The following is a 6539-nucleotide window of genomic DNA, read 5'->3' on the forward strand; positions in this document are numbered from 1 at the left end:
GCCTTGGGACTGGTTGGCCAATCCGTTCAGCTGAATCGATTTCAAGGTCCAGCTTCAGCAAGAGACACTGAGAAAGACATAACCTGGAACATGGGCACACAGATGAGTACAAAAAGTAAAAATATTAAAAATAAACTCTCTTAGAACAGGAGGAGTGGGCTGGATGGATGACTACGTGGTTAAGAGCACGCGCTGTGCTTCCTGAGGACCTAAGTTCAATTCCCAGCACCCACAGCAGGTGCTTACAGCTGTCTGTACCACCAGCTTCTAAGGGATCTGACACCTCTGACCTCCGTGGGCGCTTGCATTCACGGGCACCTACCCTGCCATCCCCATATACACATAATGGAAATAACGAAACCAAGTTAGAACTGGAAGAACTTGCTAAGCAAAGAGGAAGACCCCATAAAGAAAGGAGGGATGGAGTTAGCTGCATAGGTGACTCTACAAGCTTTAGATTTATTTATTTATTTTTATATGAGCATTACAGATGGTTGTGAGCCACCATGTGGTTGCTGGGATTTGAACTCAGGACCTCTGGAAGAGCAGTCAGTGCTCTTAACCACTGAGCCATCTCTCCAGCCCCTCTACAAGCTTTAGAAAGCAAACAACCTACAGCCTGAAGACCCGAATCCAAAGGCAGGCGTCCACGAAGCACAAGAGGCTCATCGAGTCACAAATGTAAATTCTTACTAGTAAACAAAATCTCAAGTTAGCAATCGAGGCTTGTGGGGGTGGGGTCCTGCCTCTAATCCTAGCATGGGAGACAGATACAGGAGGACTTACCGCCAGGTTTAAGCCAGTCTGGGTTAAATAGTTAGACCATATCTCAAACAAACAAACAAATGGAGGGAAAGCTAAATCAGACTTTTTTTTTTTTTTTTTAACATAGAAGACGGTGTTCTGGGCTGGAGAGATGGCTCAGCAGTTAAGAGCACTGACTGCTCTTCCAGAGGTCCTGAGTTCAATTCCCAGCAACCACATGGTGGCTCACAACCATCTGGAAAGATATCTGATGCCCTTTTCTGGTGTGTCTGAAGACAGCTGCAGTGTACTTATATATAATAAATGAATAAATCTTTTAAAAAAAAGAAAAGAAGGGTTGGGGATTTAGCTCAGTGGTAGAGCGCTTGCCTAGGAAGCACAAGGCCCTGGGTTCGGTCCCCAGCTCCGAAGGAAAAAAAAAAAAAAAAGAACCAAAAAAAAAAAAAAAAGAAGACGGTGTTCTAACCTAGGGAAACAGTACAATTCTTCAAGCATATTGTATGAAAAATCTTTTTCACAACCACTGCCCCTTGACCAAAAAAATTTTTTGTTAAAATCTTATTTATATAATTTTGAGAAATATTCCATTTTAAGTATTTAGTTAGATAGATAGAAAAATTGGCATAAAGTAGGTCATGGTGGTACATGTCTTAGGAGGTGGAAGAAGGAGGATCCCTGTGAGTTCCAGGCCAGCCTAGTCTACAGAGTGAGCATCTAGGACAGCCAGGGCTACACAGAGAAACCCTGTCTTGAAAACAACAACAACAAATTAACTTCAAAAACTGTGTGGGTAAAATGGCTCAAAGGTAAAGGAACAAGTTGCCACACCTGATGACTTCTGCTTGACTGTAGGCACTGACCAGATAATGGTTGTGGCCATTGAATAGAATCCATACAGCCCTTGCTAATGTTTCAGAAAGTAACTGACTCATTTGAAAGGTTTAGGAAAGGGCTATTTGTGAAGGAATGTACACATGAGGTTTTTTTCTTTAAAATATGCCTTTGTGGTTAAATTCACAGAAAGATAGGTTTCAGCTATATCATATGTAACCAATGTTTAAAATACGAATGAGGAATTGAATTGATAATTTTCTCTGCACATTTCTATGTTGAAATGCTGTATGCAGAATCTGTGTCTGTTGAATAAGAAAATATGATTTTAAGAGATACATATAATTTTTTAAAGCTTGTTTGTAAAAATGCATTGTCTGCCTAACCAAGACCCAGAGGTTCTCCAAAGACTACTATTTCTTTTGGGCAGAACAGAGCGTAGCCACAGGACCAGAACACTGCATGAGCCATGCTAAACTGAGGGCTTAATCCAAAAGGCAGCTGAGGCAAAGGGAAGTCATTAAGATAAAATTAGGGGGGTTACATCAGACATTTTGAAACAGTAGTCCTTGGCCATAACGGTTAATAAAGAGTGGTAACTGACATGACACTCTGAGGAGAATAGTCTCAGGGCTATGTCCATGTATAAGAATCTTTTAAAGACTGTGAATGCCTGTGTGTGCAGGTGCACATGTGCCTGTGTGTGTGCAGGTGCACATGTACCTGTGTGTGTGTAGGTGCACATATGCCTGTGTGTGCAGGTGCACATGTGCCTGTGTGTGTGTAGGTGCACATGTGCCTGTGTGTGCAGGTGCACATGTGCCTGTGTGTGTGCAGGTGCACATGTGCCTGTGTGTGCAGGTGCACATGTGCCTGTGTGTGTGTAGGTGCACATGTGCCTGTGTGTGTGCAGGTGCACATGTACCTGTGTGTGCAGGTGCACATGTGCCTGTGTGTGTTCAGGTGCACATGTACCTGTGTGCGTGCAGGTGCACATGTGCCTGTGTGTGTAGGTGCACATGTGCCTGTGTGTGCAGGTGCACATGTGCCTGTGTGTGTGTAGGTACACATGTGCCTGTGTGTGCAGGTGCACATGTGCCTGTGTGTGTGCAGGTGCACATGTACCTGTGTGTGTGTGGGTGCACATGTGCCTGTGTGTGTGTAGGTGCACATGTGCCTGTGTGTGTGTGTGTGTGTGTGTGTGCAGGTGCACATGTGCCTGTGTGTGTGCAGGTGCACATGTACCTGTGTGTGCAGGTGCACATGTGCCTGTGTGTGTGCAGGTGCACATGTACCTGTGTGTGTGTGCAGGTGCACATGTGCCTGTGTGTGTAGGTGCACATGTACCTGTGTGTGTGTGCAGGTGCACATGTGCCTGTGTGTGTAGGTGCACATGTGCCTGTGTGTGTGTAGGTGCACATGTGCCTGTGTGTGTGTGTGTGTGTGTAGGTGCACATGTGCCTGTGTGTGTGTGTGTGTGTGTGCAGGTGCACATGTGCCTGTGTGTGTGCAGGTGCACATGTACCTGTGTGTGCAGGTGCACATGTGCCTGTGTGTGTGCAGGTGCACATGTACCTGTGTGTGTGTGCAGGTGCACATGTGCCTGTGTGTGTAGGTGCACATGTGCCTGTGTGTGTGTAGGTGCACATGTGCCTGTGTGTGTGTGTGTGTGTAGGTGCACATGTGCCTGTGTGTGTAGGTGCACATGTGCCTGTGTTTGTGTAGATGTACATGTGCTTGTGTATGTAGGTGCACATGTGCCTGTGCGTGTATGCAGGTGCACATGTGCCTGTGTCTGTGCAGGTGCACATGTGCCTGTGTGTGTAGATGCACATGTGCCTGTGTATGTAGGTGCACACATGCATGAAAGTTGGTAGTGAATCTTGGGTGCTGATCCTCAGGAATCTATGTTGGTTTTTAATTTGTTTTTGTTTTTTCAAGACATGGTTTCTGTGTGTAGTCTTGGGTGTCCTAGAACTTGCTCTGTAGACCAGGCTGGCCTCGAACTCATAGAGCTCTGCCTGCCTCTGACTCCCAAATGCTGGTATTAAAGGTGTGTGCCATCACCACCAGGGTTTTGTTTTGTAATCCCTCACAGACGTGGGTCTCATCCATTTGGTTAGGTTGTCTGCCCAGCCTCAGAGATCTCTACAGCTTCAGGAAGTTAATTAGTTCAGTTTGAAATATATGCAAACATTTAGCCAGGCAGTGGTGTTGCAGGCCTTTAATCCTAGTACTCGGGAGGCAGAGGCAGGAGGATCTTTGAGGTTGAGGATAGCCTGGTCTACAGAGTGAGTTCCAGGACAGCCAGGGCTACACAGAGAAAGCTCTGTTTCAGAACACAATACAAGCAAACATAAACATATGCAAACATCTGAGTCTTGTCTGGAGGAGAGGCTCTGACTAGACTTTGGATATTAGGATTGTTCCAACAGCCCACATCTACAGGCTTATTCCTCAGAATGTTACTACTGGAAGGTGACCGAAACTTTTAAGAGATCTATTCTAGGAGAGGCTACCTTATGTGACTGGGGTGACCCTTGAGGGGATAATAGAGTCCTGGTCTCTTCACTCTCTCCTTTTGTGTCCTGGCCATAAAATGAGTTCCACCACACGCTCTGCTGATGCTGGCCCAATGTAACAAGGCTAATCGATAACAGGCAACAGCCTCCAAAGGCAGGAGTCAGATATCTTTGGTTGACTGGTTGATTATCTCAAATCTTATTACAGTATCAAAAAGCTAACACAGAACCACTGCCTTAACAGGATCTTCAAATAGTTCACAGATAAGCTGTGAAAGCCAGTGATCGGGGGCTTTGGCTGAAGTAGATGGGCCTAGCAGAAGGCTCATGGATATGAGTAAACTTCATCTAAGAATCTTGGCCATTGCAGCATGGGTTGTCTTGAGGTGGCCCCAGAACTGCAGGCAGCTCCCTTCTCTGGGGCTGGCAACTTCATACTCTTTACCAAGCGGGATAAGCTACAGCCTACCAGTAGCCATCCATCTTAAGTGTTCCTTCAGAAATGCTTAACCAAGATGGTATGACTGCTGGGCATGTAAAGGTGTTTGCTGAAAGCCTGACAACCTGGGTTCAATTCCCAGGACTCACCTATAATAGAGAACGGTTCTACAACGTTCGTGGACTTTCACATGCATGTTGTGGCACACACACGTGCATATCACGCACACGCACAATAATAAATAATTTTAAAATGTTTTCATTTTTTTCTGTTCTGCTCTTTTTGCTTTGGGGTAGTTAGAGAATTTTTTAAAAATTTATTTTATATGTACTGGAGTTTTGTCTGTGTGCAAGTGTGCACTGCCCCACCCAGTTTTTTATTTTCTTAGGCGTGATCTCACCATGTATCTCTGGCTGCCCTGGAATGTGTAGTACATAGAACAGGCTAGCCTCAAACTCAGAGATCCAAGTACTGGGATTAAGGGCAAGTGCTACCAAACCAAACTGTCAGTTTCATTTGTAAGAGGAAGTGCAAGACCTGTGAAGGTTCCCAGTTTGACCACAACGGTAAAGCACACTGTTGGTGGAAATGAACACAGCTGTGAAACTCACGTGGGACTTCCCGTAGACAAGGGGGAGGAAAAAATCCCAGAAGCCGAGATCCTCAAAATTATTTCCTCAATTTCAAAATGCCCTTCAAAACTATTGGAATTTTAAATCCCAAAGTTACGTGTTAACAGGATTTGAGAGGGGGACCTTTGGAAGGTGACTGGACCCTAAAGACTGTAGCTGGGATCTTCAGAGCCCCTGAAGAGCCCACTCATGTACTGATGGCCTATAACATGATTAAAGTGTGCTCTCCTGGGCTCTCTCTTTTTTTTTTTTTTTTTTGGTTCTTTTTTTCGGAGCTGGGGACCGAACCCAGGGCCTTGCACTTCCTAGGCAAGCGCTCTACCACTGAGCTAAATCCCCAGCCCCTCTCCTGGGCTCTCTTACCCTGCCTTGTAACAGGCCCCAGACCTTAGCATGACATACTCCAGGATGGAAGTGCCATTCAGACCATAACACTCAGCACGTAGACAGCACCGCCTGCCGAAATGAAAAACAAAGACCTAATCTATAAAAGTCCACAGTTCTGGGAAACCCGTAAGTGTACTACTAACCTTGCCTTTTGGCTTCTGTAATTCCACTTCTGGCCATCTGTTTTTGCTAACTGAATTATGTCAACTCAAGATGCAGATTTTGTGCTTGAAAGTTCGCCCTGAGGAAGACTCGGGGCTGTCCTAAGATCCTGAACACCCAGTAAGGTCGAAAGTTGGCTAATCACGACTATCTGTTGGCTTTAACCACATCTGAGGAGTCTTCTCTGGTGGATACCTCACAACAGCCTCCTCTGTTATGTCCTCCTCTGCTAGGGTTCACCAAGAAGGCTCTCTCAGGATGTTAGCACCTTGTTAGTGGACTTCTCAGCCTCCAGAACACTGTAGGGAGTAGATGTTCTTTGTAATTACTTGTCTGTGCTATTCGGTTGCAGCCACAAAAGACTGGCTCACAAACCCACCCACCTCCAACTCCAGGAATGATCAGCCTGGAAATTAAAAGAGTTTGTCCGACGTCCCCGAACCAGGTATTTGCAGATTCAGGACTCATTTCCCATCAAAATATCCCCAGGCTAACAGAAATAACCTTTCTGCTATACCCTTCATATGGAAAACTGTCAGGAAGCCCCAGTTCTAAACCTAAATTCTGAACCTGCCTAACTTACTTATTTTCCTGGAACCTCTGCTGACCAGAGCCTTTCCCTTTCCTCTCAATCTGTCTTTTCCTCACAGTAATTTCCTCCAAGCCTGTGCTGACAATGAACCTCCCACCTTTTAATGCCCTTCTTCCTCCTTTTCAACTTTAGCTGTCATCCGTTCCTTAGCACAGCGCTGTTTAATGCTTTCCATTCCTGATGTGTCGTTTCCCCCCAGGGCACTCCTA

Source organism: Rattus norvegicus, chromosome 4, assembly GCF_021556685.1.
Source record: "Rattus norvegicus strain SHRSP/BbbUtx chromosome 4, alternate assembly SHRSP_T2T, whole genome shotgun sequence".
Taxonomy (NCBI): Eukaryota; Metazoa; Chordata; class Mammalia; order Rodentia; family Muridae; genus Rattus; species Rattus norvegicus.